Raw genomic sequence first — 19,570 nt, 5'->3', positions numbered from 1 at the left:
AACATGTAAACACCTAAATTCCAAAACAATTCTGGTCTTTAAGTGGGTAACAATGCATTATGAGTAGTGATCAGTAGCAGTATCCAGAGCTCCTAGTTTTCAGCTATAGGGTGGTGGATTGAAACAAAAAATTGCCAAAAACGTTTTATTTTCCCCTTCTGATTGCTCAGCATTAGCTGTATGGATGTAATCAGCACAATCCGTCTCTGTAGTCTATTCTACAACACTGGGAGCTTGCTTCCTATATGACAGTCATTCAGAAATCCCCTTCCTCTGCTCACAATGACCAGATCTGGCACATGGCTGCCGCCTGCACTTCTCCACCGGCCCCCTCTGATGTTCTCCATGTGAAGCCTTTCATGTGGGCCCCACTTCAACCCTTCCGTCAGATCAAGTTCAGACCGGCCCGGGCACATCGGCTGATGGAATGTGGAGCAGAGCACTGCATGGGTTGTTTAAACCCACATGTGGGGGTTCTTGTTCACATGCCGTGCCTCCAATGTATATAAACGTGTCATAAATACACAGCGGCAGGATTTCCAGGTGTTCAGGTGCATTTCCCACAATCCTCGGGGAGTACACCGCCGGCTATGAAAAGGGCAAACCATCCCAATCACCGTTATTAACAGGACAGACAGGAATCAAATTGGTTGATAAGCCATAGTCTAGCCAGAGCACATTTACAAAGATCAGCCCCCTGCTGTAACCTTTAATTTTGTGACTGAGTAAATGCTTCCTCCTGGCTGCAGCAGATTGATGACATCATCTGAGCCTAGGCAAAGCTACAATGTTGCAGTCTGACTACTATGGTGGTGGTGGTGGGGGGGGGGGGCATGAGGAAATGCTTCCTCCTTGGCTACAGCGGACTGATGACATCATCTGAGCCTAGGCAAAGCTACAAGGGAGGAGATAGTCGCAGTACCTACAGGTAAGCCTTATTATAGACTCACCTGTAGGTACAAGTCGTATAACAGAGTTTACTGCCACTTTAAACATGTGTGCGGGACAAAAAAGCAAAAACAACTCTGGCAGCGAAAGGGTTAAAGAGCTTCCAGGAGGTGGTGGGAAGGGGTTAAGTGGAGTTGGACTCAGACAAAGTAGGAAAAAACGAAATAAAAGTGAAAATATAAATCTACCCTTGGTAGGTCCGTAGAATTTATAATAATTTAAAGCAAAACTCTGTCATAAGCGAATATTGCCTAAATCTAAGAGTCGTGTGTATTTCTTCCAGATCTGTGCAGTAATCCAGCGTGAGACTTCCTGTAATAAAGACCGCTCACTGCTGCTCGCTCCCCTTGTGCAGGGTGACTGGTCTTGTCTCCGCCCCTTCCTGTCGTTTTCTGCAGGGTGCCTGTAGTAGGTGGAGCCTGCTGGGCCCCTCCCACAGCTCTGCTCTCTCTCTCTCCTTGTGCAGAGTGACTGGTCTTGTCTCCACCCCCCCCTGTCGTTTTCTGCAGGCAGCCTGTAGTAGGTGGAGCCTGCTGGGCCCCTCCCACAGCTCTGCACTCTCTCTCTCTCATTGTGCAGGGTGACTGGTCTTGTCTCCGCCCCCCCTGTCGTTTTCTGCAGGCAGCCTGTAGTAGGTGGAGCCTGCTGGGCCCCTCCCACAGCTCTGCACTCTCTCTCTCTCCTTGTGCAGAGTGACTGGTCTTGTCTCTGCCCCCCCTCCTGTCGATTTCTGCAGTGGGTGGAGCCTGCTGGGCCCCTTCCACAGCTCTGCTCTGTTGTTTTCTGCAGTGGGTGGAGCCTGCTGGGCCCCTCCCACAGCTCTGCTCTGTAGTTTTCTGCAGTGGGTGGAGCCTGCTGGGCCCCTCCCACAGCTCTGCTCTCTTCGCAGGCTATGTACAGCACAGTGATGATGTCACGGCTACTTTTACATAGTAAAATCTGGGTTTGTAAAGATATTTGGTGCGCACAAAAGTGGATTTAGATCCCTTCTGACTATTAAGGAATATATTTAAATGAGATTTTTGTGCACGGACTTCCCCTTTAAGAATGGGCCCGGTGGTGACAGGTTACCTTGGAAGCTCCCGGCCATGGAATAGTAAGGCGGACTGGTTTGGTTTAATGACATTATAGTTTGCTGGAAGGTGACCAGGGAAGAGTATAGAGTTGTCGGCGGAGACGGCCGCGCTCTGTACACATCCGGTAACATGATCTTATCACGCTCTTAATACCTTGGCAACAGAAAACACGGCCAGCCACGATCTTTTCAGAGCAGCGTGCAGATAAACAGCTTTAGGGCGACTGTGAACGTCAGTCCCGTGTACCGAGCAATCTTCCCGAAAGATCGGAGGGATGCGGTGTCACCTGTACAGGGCTGCAGTGTATACAATGTAACCTATACTGTCTGCAACATCAACAATAACATGTTGTGTACTCAACATTCCTGATCGACAGGTTAGGAGACACCGCGACGTGTCAGACAGAACGCGTCACAGGTCACTTGAGAGCAAATAAAAGATCAACACAACATAAAGTCTATTCTTAGGCTTCCCATACACATTACAATCTGGCCATACAATTTCTGTACAGTTCTTTTTAGATTTACCAAAACTTTGCAATACCTCATCCATCCAATCACTTTTCATCCAATCAGGCAAACCCTTGTGCTATCTACTTATTGGAGGATCTAAAGGAGATTGTGCAATCAAATTGTATTACCTGTGTGGGGTGAACTTTGGGTGAATCTACTGCAATCTGGGGTTTATTTGCGGGTAACATTGTCACAATTTTGTGACACATCGATTTTGTTCTTGTTTTGTATTCCCGATCGTTCTTTGGAGACACGGAGGTCTGTGTAACATTGTTCTGCAATCTCAGGTATTGGGGTGTTATTTCGGGATCTCAGTTATCAGCGTATCCTTGTTGTGGGTCTCCCAGGTCAGAGTTCTGTTATTCTGGGACTGCAATCTCCGGTATTTCAGGTTAATACATCAGGTTTCAGCAGATGGGGCTCAGGGTTGGTCATATTTAGCACTTTTTCTGAAATGATGCCTGAACCCCCCCCCCCCCCCCCCGACACTAACTGACCCTGACTCCCTAACGTTCCCTGTGTTCCCAACATCCCAGGAACCCCAACAATAACCCTCCCCGAAACTTTAATGCCCCGTACACACAATCGGATTTTCTGCCAAAAAAACTTTGTTGTCGGAATTTCCGATCGTGTGTACACAAGTCCGACGCACAAAAGTTCCACGCATGCTCGGAATCAAGCAGAAGAAGCCGCACTGGCTAACTTCATTTTTCTCGGCTCGTCGTACGTCTTGTACGTCACCGCGTTCCCACGTTCGTAATTGTTGGCCAACATTTGTGTGACTGTGTGTATGCAAGACAAGTTTGAGCCAACATCCGTCGTAAAAAAAAAGGAACGGTTTTGTTGTCGGAAAGTCCGATCGTGTGTACACGGCATAAAAAAAACCTTCCCTGTAACCTTTTGCCTTCCCCTTTTCCCTAACCTAACTTCCCCTGTACTCATAACACTAAACCCAGCACTAACCCTCCCACCAAGTCTAACAATAACCCTCCTGTATCAGGGTACCACTGTTCTGGGCCACTTTGATCAGTTTACCGCTATTCTAGACCCATTGTGTCAGTGGACCCCTATTCTAGACCCATTGTGTCAGTGGACCCCTATTCTAGACCCATTGTGTCAGTGTTGCTCTGTTCTGGGCTCCTTGTGTCAGTTGACTACTTTTCTGGGCTAGTTTTGTCAGTTGGCCACTACCCTGGACCCCTTTTCTGGGTTCCTAGTGTCAGTGGACCACTATTGTGGACCCACTGTGTTAGTGGCGCACTGTTCTGGGCTCCTTATGTTAGTGGACCATTATTCTGGGCTCCTTGTGTCAGTGGACCACTATTCTGGGCTCCTTGTGTCAGTGGACCACTATTCTGGACCCCTTGTGTCAGTGGACCGCTATTCTGCACCCCTTGTATCAGTGGACCACTATTCTGAATCCCTTGTATCAGTGGACCACTATTCTGGGCTCCTTGTGTCAGTGGACCACTACTCTGGGCTCCTTGTATCAGAGGACCACTATTTTGGGCTCCTTGTGTCAGTGGACCACGTTTCTGCTCTCTTTGTGTCAGCTGACCACTATTCTAGTGGCTCCTTTTGTCAGAGGCCCACTATTCTGCTCTCCTTGTGTCAGGGGACCACTAATCTGGGCTACTTGTGTAAGCTGACCACTATCCTGGATTCCTGGTGTCAGTGGCCCACTGTTCTGGACCCATTGTGTCAGTGTTGCACTATTCTCGGCTCCTTGAGTCAGTGGACCACTATTCTGGGCTGCTTGTGTCAGTTAACCACTATTCCGGGTTCCTTGTGTTAGAGGACCACAATTCTGGGATCCTTGTGTCAGTGGGTCACTATTCTTCTCTCCTTGTGTTACTGGGCCACTATTCTGTTCTTCTTGTTTCCGAGGACCACTATTCTGGGCTTCTTGTATCAGCGGACCACTATTCTGATCTCTTTGTGTCAGAGGACCGCTATTCAGCTCTCCATGTGTCAGTGGACCACTATTCTGGGCTGCTTGTGTCAGTGGACCACTATTCTGGGCTGCTTGTGTCAGTGGACCACTATTCTGGGCTGCTTGTGTCAGTGGGTCACTATTCTTCTCTCCTTGTGTTACTGGGCCACTATTCTGTTCTTCTTGTTTCCGAGGACCACTATTCTGGGCTTCTTGTATCAGCGGACCACTATTCTGATCTCTTTGTGTCAGAGGACCGCTATTCAGCTCTCCATGTGTCAGTGGACCACTATTCTGGGCTGCTTGTGTCAGTGGACCACTATTCTGGGCTGCTTGTGTCAGTGGACCACTATTCTGGGCTGCTTGTGTCAGTTAACCACTATTCCGGGTTCCTTGTGTCAGTGGACCACTATTCTGGGCTGCTTGTGTCAGTGGGTCACTATTCTTCTCTCCTTGTGTTACTGGGCCACTATTCTGTTCTTCTTGTTTCCGAGGACCAGTATTCTGCTCTCCATGTGTCAGTGGACCACTATCCTGGGCTCCTTATTAACCATTTTTCTTTGTCAGTGGACCGTGGTTTTGGGACCCATGCTTTTCAGAAACATTGAAAACTCACATATTAGCATATTTCTTTTCTCGGACTACTATTGTGGTGCCCCATTATTTTAATTATTTAGAAACAGGTGACATTCCCAAATAGTTATCACCCAGGACCACCCATTTATTGCCCGTCTGACAACCCAGGTACCATACAATATATGACTCAATGCAATGAGGGTCCCAATATCAAGGACGTGAGATCACTGAACATTCTCTAATAAATATTGTTAAAGCGATATTAAATCAAAAACCAAAAATGTAATACATTGCAGCTCACCAATCATTAGAGGTAGCGGCTGCATTAGTTTTCTTTTTTTAGGCTCCCCCCCACTCTATTTTCACCTGGTGATCAGACCAGTAACACACCTCCTGTATTAGAGTGCCTCCACTCTGGACGAAGGAGCACAGGGAGCACCTTTGGACTGCAGCCTGGGGGGAGGGGAGTGTTAGACATAGTAGCAGATTTAAATACACTAACAAATAGAAACCAAACTCCAGCTCACACTTTATAAGCAGTTACAGCAAAGTGTTTTTTTTTCCTTTCAGGATAAAGATTTTGCACGAATAAATAAAAGCTGATCGTTGTAAGCACCCCTGCTAGCGCTAAGTGGTTTGTTTCATCCATGTAAACCGATACATACTGCTGGAGAGCTTGTGCTTCTGAAAAAAACAACAGACTTGCTGGCTGGATCACCAGACGAAAATAGAAGAAAGAAAGCTTAAAAAGAAAACGAATGCAGCCACCACATCTAAGAATCGGCAAGCTGCAATATAATAAATGTTTGCTTTTGGGATTAATACCATTTTAATCAGACATATTCATTTCCATCCAACGTCTAAAAAAAATGCAGGATCAGATAAAGAGTACCTGTCACGTGTAAACAGAAAAATTATGTAAAATATGTGAATGGATTTCAGTTCCACTTTACAGTAAACTTTCAGTAACTCCACAAGTCTGCGGGAAGAAATTCCTGACATGTCACAATATATATCCGCAGTGTCAGTTTTCAGAACTCCTCCATCATTATCATTACAAATCAGGCTTTAAGCTCCACTCCAGTGACTTTGTCTAGACTGAGATGATGTCACCAGTCTGCTGCAGGCAGGAGGAAGCATTTCCTTAATCCCCCCCCCCCCGGTGATCAGACTGCAGCATTGTAACTCCATCGCAAAGTAGGAGGCTGCTGCAAGGGGGCTGATCTGCGTCAGACATTTGTATTCACAATCATGAACTGTACAGGATTGTGACATCTCTGTGCCGTCATCTCAGTCTAGTAAGGAGCTGCTGAACCGAAATGACGCCGGAAGAAAGATGGCGCCGTCCTTCTGGAGAGAAAAGCAGATGAAAGCGTTGTCAGAGGGAATACTGTGATCTCTGTGTGAAGAGCTGGCTACAAATGAATAAAGCACTAAATGGGACGTTCACCTAAAATTTGCTGCAGGTGAATCTTCCTGCTCCATGTCCCCTAAGGATCCGCTGAACACAGAACACTCTCTAGGCGGCCCATCCTGTCATTTGTAATGGAGATGTTTTCTAGCAAAGATGCTGATTTCATTGTCTGACATTCGGGTAATCCTCGGAAGAAGAAGAAACTACAACAAACCCATAAAGAGGATCTAAACCTAAGATTGTCAAATAAACCAAAAACACGTCATATATATATTAGTGCCTTGAAAAAGTATTCATACCCCTTGACATTTTCCACATTTTGTCATGTTACAACCAGAAACGTAAATGTATTTTATTGGGATTTTATGTGATAGACCAACACAAAGTGGCACATAATTGTGAAGTGGAAGGAAAATGATAAATGGTTTTCCAAACTTTTTTACAAATAAATATCTTAAAAGTGTGGGGTACATTTGTATTCAGCCCTCCTTTACTCCGATACCCCTAACTAAAATCTAATGGAACCAATTGCCTTCAGAAGTCACCTAATTAGTTAAATAGAGTCCACCTGTCTGTAATTTAATCTCAGTATAAATAGAGCTGTTCTGTGAAGCCCTCAGAGGTTTGTTAGAGAACCTTAGTGAACAAACAGCATAATGAAGGCCAAGGAACACACCAGACAGGTCAGGGATAAAGTTGTGGAGAAGTATAAAGCAGGGTTAGGTTATTAAAAAAATATCCCAAGCTTTGAACATCTCACGGAGCTCTGTTCAATCCATCATCCGAAAATAGAAAGAATATGGCACAACTGCAAACCTACCAAGACATGACCGTCCACCTAAACTGACCGGCCGGGCAAGGAGAGCATTAATCAGAGAAGCAGCCAAGAGGTCCATGGTAACTCTGGAGGAGCTGCAGAGATCCACAGCTCAGGTGGGAGAATCTGTCCACAGGACAACTATTAGTCGTGTTCTCCACAAATCTGGGCTTTATGGAAGAGTGACAAGAAGAAAGTCATTGTTGAAAGAAAGTCATAAGAAGTCCTGTTTGCAGTTTGTGAGAAGCCATGTGGGGGACACAGCAAACATGTGGAAGAAGGTGCTCTGGTCAGATGAGACCAAAATTGAACTTTTTGGCCTAAAAGCAAAACTCTGAGTGTGGGGGAAAACTAACACTGCACATCACCCTGAACACACCATCCCCACCGTGAAACATGGTGGTGGCAGTATTATGTTGTGGGGATGCTTTTCTTCAGCAGGGACAGGGAAGCTGATCAGAGTGGATGGGAAGATGGATGGAGCCAAATACAGAGCAATCTTAGAAGAAAACCTGTTAGAGTCTGCAAAAGACCTGAGACTGAGGCGGAGGTTCACCTTCCAGCAGGACAACGACCCTAAACATACAGCCAGAGCCGTCACTAGAACCTTCAGGGCCCCGATGCAAGAAACCATGAAGGGCCCCCCTGACCCCCGAGCAGGGCCCTTTCCTCCGAGCCCGGTGGCGCAACAGGGCTGGTCCCAAGTGGGTGGCAACATATAAAGGAACCGATTTCTCCATCGCCCCCCCCCCGCTTCTCCTCCTCTCCTTCCCACAGGCAATCAGAGGCTGCAGGAGGAAAATGGAGAGAAAATGGAGAGATGGGTTCCTCTATGTCGGTGTTTCTCAATCTTTTTCCAGTCAAGGCACCTTGTACACCCCCCGAGGTGAATGGGGCTGCACTGCAACCACCCCACTACTGTGTGCATTACATGAAGTTGCAGCATAGTGATGATGCGTTTAAGGGGTTAAAACAGGCGTTCAAGAGGCCACATATTGCCTCTTTACCAGCTGTCAAATGCCTCTGAAAAGCGATCTGAGCCTGGATCGCTTTTCAGAGGAACAGCCTAATTTTGCTAGTACTTTGAACAAGCAAGAAAAAAATACACATATAGGGGGGTCAGGATTAAACGCACATACATAAAATGTGCATACATAATTATAAACACACACACACAATACACACACATATACTGTATATATACACACACATACATATATAAACACACACATACATATATAAATACACACATACATATATAAACACACACATATAAACACACACATACATATATAAACACACACATATAAACACACACATACATATATAAACACACACATACATACACATATAAACACACACATACATACATACACATATAAACACACACATACATACACATATAAACACATACATACATACACATATAAACACACACATACATATATAAACACACACATATAAACACACACATACATACACATATAAACACACACATACATACACATATAAACACATACATACATACACATATAAACACATACATACATACACATATAAACACACACATACATACACATATAAACACACACATACATACACATATAAACACACACATACATACACATATAAACACATACATACATACACATATAAACACATACATACATACACATATAAACACATACATACATACACATATAAACACATACATACATACACATATAAACACATACATACATACACATATAAACACACACATACATACACATACAGAAAGCCTTTTAAAAATCGGCAGTCCTTTACCTTACCTCTTCCTGCCGGGTACTGCACTGTAGGGGGAGACAAAGAGCACACACCGGGCTTTCACTTTAGGTCTATCAGTGTGATGAGCTCCCTGTCTCAGCCGCTCCTCCTATTGAAATATACAGGGGGCCCTCAAGGGCCCCCTGCAGCATGGGGCCCGGTCGCCATGGCGACCTCAGCGACCCCTATACTTCCACCACTGGCCAAAGCTACAATGGAATGGTTTAGATTAAAGCACATTCATGTGTTAGAATGGCCCAGTCCAAGTCCAGACCTAAATCCAATTGAGAATCTGTGGCAAGACTTGAAAATTGCTGTTCACAGACGCTCTTCATCCAATCAGAGCTTAAGATATTTTGCAAAAAATAATGGGCAGCAATGTCACTCTCTAGATGTGACAACGCTCACTCACTTGCACTTTAACACTTCCACTAACGCTCACTCACTGTCCTGTATCTCCGGAGGAGCAGCGTTGTCACCAAAGGCTGATCTTCTGTTTTGGACTTCAAACACCTCCCCCTTTCTTTGTCTCCATAACACAGAGGGGAGGTGACTTATAGTTCACAGAAAATAACTGCAAAAAGGGCTGATAACATTGTTTGAGATGTCAGTTCAACAGGAAGTGACAAAGTGACAAGGACAATGTTTTTTTGGTGGGATCAATGAGTATTGTTCTGAACTTGCAGAAAATGTTTTTGGCCTAAAAAAAGAAAACAAATGCAACCACCACATCTACACAGCTCCCAACTGTCCCTGATTTCGAGGAACTGTCCCTCTGATGCCCCTCATTTTGGTCTGATCTCTATAGTTGTATATAAAATGCTCTTTTTATCTATCAAAAAGTGTTTTCCAGCGCTAAACCTTTCATCTGATTTCTAAATTGCTGCATTTGTAAATTTTAAGAGCTAATATAAAGGAATAGTAGTGGTAAAAAAAGCACTTTTGGGTTTAACCAATCTTGTTTTTTTTGTACAATTCTCCTTTAAGGGGGCGTGGCAAGGGGTGTGTCCTATGCCTACATACTTTTTCTGATAGGTGTCCCTCATTCCCATCTCAAAAAGTTGGGAGGTATGTCTAAGCTGTAATATATATATATATGTATATATATATCAGATATCTAAATCCAAGAACAAACTGTAATATATTTCACATTGCCACTGTTTAGATGTGGTGGCTGCATTTGCTTTCTTTTTCAGTCTAAAAACATTTTCTGTAAGTTTAGAACAATACGCGTTGATCCCGCCAGAAATCCAGTGTCCCCCGTCACTTCCTGTGCACTGAACTGATATCTCGAAAACAATGTTGTCAGCCTTTTCCAGTTCTTTTCTGTAAACTACAAAACGTGTCAACCCCCTTGTAATGAAAATGAAGAGAGTTGGAGGTGTTTGTAGTCCAAATCAGGAGCGCAGGCTAAGGTGACGACACTTCTCTATTGATACAGTACAGTAAGCGAGTGTTGGTAAGCTGACAGGTGAAAGTAAAAAACAACTAAAAAAAGAAAACTAATGCAGCCACCACATCTAAAGACTGGCAAGCTGCAATATATAAAGGAAAAAAAAAAAATATATATATATATATATATATATATATAAATGTGTTCTAGGGTATATGTAGTCCAAATCAGGAGAGCAGTCTAGGGTGACAACACTTCTCTATAGATACAGAAAATGACTGAGTGTTGTCACCTTAGGACAGGAAGTGTGTTACTGGTAGGATCACCAGGTGTAACTAACAGGTGACAGGAGAAAGTAAAAGAAAAAAAAAAGCTGAATAAAGAAAACTAATGCAGTCACCACATCTAAAGACTGGTAAGCTCCAATGCATTTAAAAAAATGTTCTTGGGTATTTGTAGTCCAAATCAGAAGAGGGTGACAACAATTCTAAATATACACAGACGGGTGAGAGATCGTTGTCATCCTAGGACAGGAAGTGTGCTACTGGCAGGATCACCAGGTGAAATGAAAGAGGGAAAAAAAGAAAACGAATGCAGACACCACATCTAAAGTCTGGTAAGCTCAGATACATTAAAAAAAAATGTTCTAGGATATTTATAGTCCAAATCAGGAGAGCAGAAGGGGGTGACAACACTTCTCTATATACAGAAGGGTGAGTGAGCGTTGTCACCTGAGGACAGGAAGTGTGTTACTGGCAGGATCACCAGGTGTAATTAAAGGGAAAAAAAAGAAAATGAATGCAGCCACCACATCTAAGGACTGATAAGCGGCAATACGTTCAAAAGAATTGTTCTAGGGTGACAACACAGGCTGGACACAGAAGGGTGATGTGAAAAAATGAATGCAGCCACCACATCTAAAGACTGATAAGCTGCAATATATACAACAGATATTCGAGGAGTATTTGTAGTCCAAATCAGGAGAGCAGCCTAGGGTGACAACACTTCTCCATAGATACAGTACAGTGAGTGAGTGTTGTCACCCAACGACAGGAAGTGTGTTACTGGCAGGATCACCAGGTGTAATTAACAGGTGACAGGAGAAAGCAAAAGATAAAAATTGAAAAATAAATAAAAATAAATAAAAATAAATAAAGCAACAAAGCAAAAAATTGTTCTAGGGTATTAATGGTAAAAATCAAGAGAGTAAAAGAGGATGACAACATTTCTCCATAGATACAGAAGGGTGAGCGAGCGTTGTCACCTGAGGACAGGAAGTGTGTTACTGGCAGGATCATCAGGTGTAATTAACAGGTGACAGGTGAAAGTAAAAGATAAAAACTGAAAAATAAATAAATAAAGTAACCACATCTAAAGATTGGTAATACATGAAAAAAAAATGTTCTAGGGTATTTATGGTCCAAATCAAGAGAGTAAAAGAGGGTGACAACATTTCTCCATAGATACAGCAGGGTGAGTGAGCGTTGTCACCCGAGGACAGGAAGTGTGTTACTGGCAGGATCACCAGGTGAAAATAAAGAGAAAAAAGAAAAAAAAAATGAATGCAGCCACCACATCTAAAGACTGGTAAGCTCCGATACATAAAAAAAAAAATGTTCTAGGATATTTATAGTCCAAATCAGGAGAGCAGAAGAGGGTGACAACACTTCTCTATATAGAGAAGGGTGAGTGAGCGTTGTCACCCGAGGACAGGAAGTGTGTTACTGGTAGGATCACCAGGTGAAAATAAAAGGGAAAAAAAAAATGAAAATGAATGCAGCCACCACATCTAAAGACTGATAAGCTCCGATACCTAAAATCAGGAGAGGAGAAGAGGGTGACAACACTTCTCCATGGATACAGTACAGTGATTGAGCGTTGTCACCCGAGGACAGGATCACCAGGTGAAAATAAAGAGAAAACAAATGCAGCCACCACATCTAAAGCCTGATAAGCTATGATACATAAAAAAAATGTTCTAGGATATTTACAGTCCAAATCAGGAGAGCAGAAGAGGGTGACAACACTTCTCCATAGATACAGTACAGTGAGTGAGCGTTGTCACCCGAGGACAGGAAGTGTGTTACTGGCAGGATCACCAGGAGAAAATAAAAGGCAAAAAAAAGAAAATGAATGCAGCCACCACATCTAAGGACTGGCAAGCAGCAATCTATGAAATCCTTCCATTATATGACATTTTTATTTTTTTTTGCATTTCGATCGATTTTCTCATTTGATCGTCTATAAGACAGAAATAAATGTGGAGGTGACAGAGCAGCCTTACCTGTAGAGGAATGAAGCGGTGTTGTGTGGGCTCCTTGCCCGTACACAGGAGGCTCTGCCCCGGGGTCCTATGTAGAGGGGCCCCTATGCTTGTCCCCCCGGTGCCAACGCATGAATGAAGCGCGATCCCGCTGCTCCAGGTACCAGCCGTGTGTTGTGTGCGCCTCCTTCCCTCCTTCCCTCCCAGTGACTCCAGTAATCTGAAGACTCTGAGTAATAAAGCTCAGGGCTACACCTCCACATCCAAGCCAGCCAAGAGGAAAAAAAAAAGAGAGGAGAGCGAGCAGGAGGACTCCTCTCCGCACTTCCCAACCTCTCCTATTTCTATGCCAGGAAGAAGAGGGAAAAGAACTCCAGGAAAAGTTCTTCCTGCGATGGAGAGATCTGGCAGAACACGAGAGACAAGCGGCGGCGGCTGCGTCTTCTTCTCGTCTGTCTTTGTTGTGTGTCACAAATAGGTCACATAAAAAAAAAAAGAAAACGCATCAATGTCGCCTTTGTGAAGTGTTGTTGGACTCGATGTAGCAATCGCCTCGCTGTTGTTGTTTGATCGGCGGCTTCGGCACTCACTGATCTCTTCACTTAACCCCCGAGCTTCAGGATAAGTCAATATTATCCAAGGGCCACTTCATTTTCGCAGTCCAGTGCGTTTTTTTTTTTCTGCATCAAAAACGCATGGAAAGTAGGTTATATGGTTTTTAATGGCATAGTTCACACACCAGTGCAGTCAGTTCCAGGGCTTTCCAGTTCCGGAGCAAAAAGTAGAACATGCTGCATTTTCCCTGCACTGGACTGTACTGGAACGCTGTAAAACGCATCAAAAACGCACTGGAATGCATCAAAAATGCATCAAAAATGCACCAGAAAAAAAAAAACAGTTAAAAAACCATCTGGAATGCATCCAGAAACACATAAAAATGTGCCAAAAATGCATTAAAAACTGGACTGTACTGGAACGCTGTAAAACGCATCAAAAACGCACCTAAACACACCAAAAAAAAAAAAAAAAAAAAACGCACTGTCCTTAGGGTCAGTTCACACCACAAAAACACACTTCGGATCCATCCCGGATGCATTTCTGCATGCAAGTTTTTAACACGTTTTTGATGCATTCCGGGTGCTTTTTTTTCTTTTCTTTGTTTTTCCTGTTTTTTTTTTTTTACTATACAAGGGTCCAGTGCGTTTTTTGATGCGTTTTTTTAGGGCCAGTTTACACCATAGAAACGCAGTCCAGATGCGTTCCAGATGCTTTTATGAATGCGCAGTTTTGACGCATTTTTGATGCGTTTCAATGCGTTTTTGATGCAGTCCAGTCTTTATGGTCATTTGGTTTGTTATTTTCTTTATTGCAGTCCAGTGCACCCCCCCCCCTCTTTTTTCATAACCTTTAATAAGGACATGTGTGCTCCAGCGCATTTTTTGGTGCATTTAGTTGCAATTTTGATGCGTTTTACAGCGTTCCAGTACAGTCCAGTGCAGGAAAAATGCAGCATGTTCTACTTTTTCTTTTCTGAAACTGCAAGCACTGGTGTGAACTATGCTATTGAAAACCATATAACCTACTTTCCATGCGTTTTTGATGCAGAAAAAAAACGCACTGTTTTGCATGTGGTGTGAACTGGCCCTCAGGCGTTCCAGTGCGTTTTTGATGCGTTTTAGGGCCAGTTCACACCTTAGAAACGCAGTCCAGATGCGTTCCAGATGCTTTTCTGCATGCACTTTTGTGACGCGTTTTTTGATGCGTTTCAGTGCATTTTTGATTTTGGCCCTCAGGCGTTCCAGTGCGTTTTTGATGCGTTTTAGGGCCAGTTCACACCATAGAAACTCAGTACGGATGCGCTCCAGATGCTTTTCTGCATGCTCTTTTGTGACGCGTTTTTGATGCGTTTCAGTGCATTTTTTATGCGCTTTTGTTGCATTTTTTATGCAGTCCAGTGCTCCCCCCTCTTTTTTCTTAACCTTAAATAGGGAAATCTGTGTTCCAATGCATTTTTGGTGCATTCAGGTGCGTTCCAGTGCGTTTTTGATCTGTTTTACAGCGTTCCAGTACAGTCAAGTGCAGAAAAAATGCAGCATGTTCTACTTCTTTTTTCTGGAACTGACTGCACTGCTGTGATCTATGCCATTGGAAACCATATAAGATACTTTCCATGTGTTTTTGATGCAGAAAAAAAACGCACTGGGCTGAATGTGGTGTGAACTGGCCCTTATTTAAAAGAGGGGGGGGATGCACTGGACTGCATCAAAAATGCACCAAAAACGCATCAAAAATGAGAATGCAAAAAAGCATCTGGAACGCGTCCGGACTGCGTTTTTATGGTGTCAACTGTCTCTTTGTCAATATTGTCTAAGGGCCAGTTCACACCACATGCAGTCCAGTGTGTTTTTTTTTCTGCATCAAGAACGCATGGAAAGTAGGTTCTATGGTTTCCAATGGCATAGTTCACACACCATTGCAGTCAGTTCCAGGGCTTTCCAGTCCCAGAAAAAAAGTAGAACACGTTGCATTTTTTCTGCACTGGACTGTACTGGAACGCTGTAAAACGAATCAAAAACGCACTGGAATGCATCAAAAATGCACCAGTACAGTGAAAAAAAAAAACAGTTAAAAAAAATCTGGAATGCATCCAGAAACATAAAAATGCGCCAAAAATGCATTAAAAACGCGCATGCAGAAACGCATCTGGAACGGATCTGGAGTGGGTTTTTGTGTTGTGAACCAGCCCTATTGTTCCCTGAATCTTGGTGAGCTTTGTGTATTTATTCCACATCTGTGCAGTAACTTGACTTCCTGTAATAAAGACCGGTCACTGCTGCTCTCTCTCCTTGCGCAGGGTGACTGGTCTTGTCTCCGCCCCCTCCTGTCATTTTCTGCAGGCAGCCTGTAGTGGGTGGAGCCTGCTGGGCCCCTCCCACAGCTCTGCTCTCTGCACAGGCTATGTACAGTGCAGTGGTGAGTTTGCTGCTACTTTTACAAGGTAATATCTGAGTTTATAGAAAAAGAGAAAAACCGCGCTAGACTTAGAATAGTAAATAATAAAACCAGCAAAGGCAGCAGCTCAAATGTGGGATACACACAAAAATAGACAGATAAAATAGAGGAGAGCTGCGCCAATAACAATGTGTATATTAACATTAGTAAAAAACAATAGTCCATATAATTCAGTCCTCCAATGACTCCACACATTGAAAAGAGTGCCCGACCACCGTATAAAACCCATGTATGTAACCCAGCCACGGCCTTTAGCTTGCAAAGATGACCACTGGACACACACAGGAACTGGACCTTGCAGCTGACAACCCCCGAAGCGTCTCACAAATTGGTAGCCGTACTTGAGGTGTACTCAGGATGGGCTCAGAAAGAAGAAAAACTGACCATAGCGTAATACAGTTTTGACCATTTAATAAAAAAGCTAGTAATGTATTTACATATAAAAAGACAGAGATCGCATAAAAACAAATGCCGGCCGGCAAACACAGGAGCCCGTCCTCCTCTCGAACAGCATGGTGACGTCAGTGCCTGCCCTCCCAGACGCGTTTCGTCATAGTAGACGTTTTCAATGGGGATCAGGAACCATCCCTTGTAATAGAAGAAAGCATGACAGGACCTCTTAAATATGAGATGTGGGGTCAAAAAGACCTCACATCTCATATTTACACTAAAATTTGTCATTTAAAAAAATTTAAAAAGAAAAATGTCCCGTTAAGAGCTATGGGTGGAAGTAACTTTTTGACGTCGCTTCCGCCCTGCAGTGATATTGAGATGGGTGGGGGACATCTTCCCCTCACTCGTCTCCATACCCAGCAAGTGAGAGGATGCGATCGCCTCCGCCGCTGCCGACAGCTCCGGTAAGCGGGGGAGGCCACCGGATCGCGGCGGGAGGAGGGGGAGGGGGGCCCTCTCCCGCCACCGATAAAAGTGATCTTGCGGCGAATCCGCCGCAGAGACCACTTTTATCTTAAACCGGACCTCCCGCTGAAGACGAGGATACCGGGGTTATGGCCGCTAACTGCCGCCATAACAACGATATCCTCCTTCAAAGTCATCACGTAAAACTGCGGTGGGCGGTCCGGAAGCGGTTAAGCTCCTAAGTCGACAACCACTGTCCTAGGCTGAGATGATGTCATCAGTCTGCTGCAGGCAGGAGGAAGCATTTCCTCAGTCTCCTCCCCCCCCCCCCCAGTGATCGGACTGTACATTGTAACCTTGCAGCAGGGGCTGATCTGTGTCTGACATTTGTGAACGCAGCCAAGAACTGCACAGACACCGGGATTTACATGATCTCAGAGCCAGCAGGAGGAGTACGGTGATCTTAGCCTGCATGCATTTCTCATGAAATAATATATCTGATGTTAGGTCCACTTCAATTGCGTTGAGTTATTGCATGGGGGGGAGTCACAATTTTTTGGGGGGTAGGAGGGGGTCAGTAAGGAGCCCCATAAAATCCCACTTATAGAGGGCTGTGTACACCCAGGGGGACATTCCCTTCCTGGATTCTTGGAGGAATTGTCATAAAAAAGTCTTTTCTTGTCGGTCACATTCTCTCTGCATCTGCCATTAGAAGTGATGCACAGGGTGAGTAATGTGGTGTCACGGTTTGTACAGCTGGTGCCTATTCATACAGACACCGCTTCGCGTGCTGCCAGACCGCTCAGGATTTTTTACGGCATTTTCTGCTGCTTGGAATTCCAGAGACCCCATTATTATATAGTGGGGGCTGATCAATCATTGTGGGGGAGGGGGGGACACAACAGCCTGTAAAACCTGCCCATGTTCTACTAAAGTACAAAAACTAATTTTTTTATTAGTTATTGGATTGAGCGGTGAGGGATTAGAACCCCTGTCGAGTTTTTATTGCTAAAAAGTCTAATAACAGCACCATACTAAAGTCCCCCCCCCCCCCCCCCCCGAAAATCTTCTATGTTGTCTTGTTATGAGCAAACACTCATTTTAAAAATATTTGAGCCCTTAAAGTCTCACAGCCGTCACCAATAATACCTGTAGTGTGTCTAATATGTTTATTTCCTATGATTGTCAGCTCCATCTAGTGGCCACCATGCGGTATTTTCCTGGTAGAGATACTATTTCAGAAGGAAAACCACATGGTGGCCACTAGATGGAGCAGATGATCATAGGAAATAACATATTAGTCTGCTTCGTTCCTCTGCTACCCTGTTTGCCCGAAAATAAGACCTAGCGTGATTGTCAGTGATGGCTGCAATATAAGCCCTACCCCCCAAATAAGCCCTAGTTAAAGTCTTTGTAGGTCTTATTTTCAGGGTAGGGCTTATTTTCGGGGGAAACAGGGTAGGGCTTATTTGGGGGGTAGGGCTTATATTGCAGCCATCACTGACAATCATGCTAGGTCTTATTTTCGGGGAAACAGGGTATTAACATGAGTCACTTCTGACACAGAGGGAAAAAAAAAGTGGCAGGGGAGGGACCTCCAGCACACAACCTGTGATTGACAACCTCAGTGTGCTGTGTAAAGTGGGGTGTGTCTCTTCCCTCCAATCAGCTCTCTTCACTGTAACTTCAGCTCTCCGCCCCTTATTTTCTGACAGCTCAGACAAGCTTTATAAAGTACAGACTTTGAAACAGATGTAGAGAAGAGAAGACTGCAGATAAACAGGTACAACTTATGTAGGAGGATTTGTTTCCACTCTGTGTGTCACCCAAGGCCAGTCACTTCCCTCGGTGTATAAAAGGGTTTATAACCACTTTAAATTTAAACAATAAAATGGATTTTTGCCACAAACACAGTGGTAAAGGCAAACAGCAAATCACCGATAATTACTGGAATAAAAAAAAGAATTGCCTGTGCTGCCCCAGCTGTCATTTTTCTCGCATAGATGAAAAAGATGACAGCTAAAATCTCACCAGACGCCCTTTTATACTGATATGTCTGAATAAAGCAAAGCAGATTTTTTTTAGGGAAATATGGAGGCGTCTCTCACCTGTGTCCGGGTGCGTCGCTGGCTTGTCGGACCCCCGGGATCTCGCCTCTCATCCAGACGACAGTCCCGTGTCATGTACACAGCAGGGAGCTCTGCTGTCCATCGGATAATCAGGCTTCTAATTGAATGAAGTCATCGGCCAGCAGTGGTGTGAGCCGGCCGGCCCGTGCTGGGATTAGAGTGCGGCCCACGTGGGATGCAGCCTGACAGGCGATAAGTGCCAGCGACGCGCTCCATGACCTGGAATGGTGTAAACACACACAGGCTGCTCTTCAGGACGGCACCCTGCATTGTTTTGACATGTGCTTCCTGCTGTCACAATAGATCTAAACCCATACTGGATGATATTTAATTTGCTAAAGCCCTGGGTATCCTATTCCATCCTGTATCTCATTACTGCTGAACTCCTGCAGCCTCCTTGCAGCCACTTCCTGTCTACATGCACTCGCTCCAGCATCTGCTACGCATCAGTGCTCTGGACCAGTATCTCGATAATGACAATGGTGCCTGTGCAATGTGGGTGGACACAGCTGCTTGTGGTCTCCACCAGGGGGCTCTGTGACAGGGTGACAATGCAGAAGCACAATTGGGAGACAGTTGTCACCGCATAACAGGAAGTGCCTGAAAAAAGGATCATCATGGTAGGATCACCAGACTTTATATTAAAGTGCATGTCCAAACAAAATGTTTGAGTTTTGGATAGAGTGGGGATTGGAAGGGTTAGAGGATGTAAGGTGGTCTCTGGTCACCAGAGCCCTCCCCTACAACAGGGTCCGCAGTGTTCCCCCTTACATTAAAGTCCACAGAGTTCCCCCTTACATCAGGGTCTGCAGAGTTCCTCTTTACATCAGGGT

At 44.5% G+C, this 19,570-nt stretch overlaps 1 protein-coding gene across 1 annotated transcript in view; it reads right to left on the bottom strand.

The window, feature by feature from the left end:
• Nucleotides 1-13,199, bottom strand: part of PRRT3 (proline rich transmembrane protein 3) — a 116,996-nt gene extending 103,797 nt beyond the window's left edge. Inside the window, exon 1 of the mRNA XM_073591961.1 lies at nucleotides 12,760-13,199. The gene's annotated coding sequence lies outside the window, so the exon portion shown is untranslated. The remainder of the gene's footprint in view (nucleotides 1-12,759) is intronic.
• Nucleotides 13,200-19,570: the final 6,371 nt, after the last annotated feature.

Source organism: Aquarana catesbeiana, linkage group LG07 (genome assembly GCF_042186555.1).
Source record: "Aquarana catesbeiana isolate 2022-GZ linkage group LG07, ASM4218655v1, whole genome shotgun sequence".
Taxonomy (NCBI): Eukaryota; Metazoa; Chordata; class Amphibia; order Anura; family Ranidae; genus Aquarana; species Aquarana catesbeiana.
Note: the sequence above shows the minus strand (reverse complement) of the source record. Positions and strands in the feature narration are given on the sequence as shown.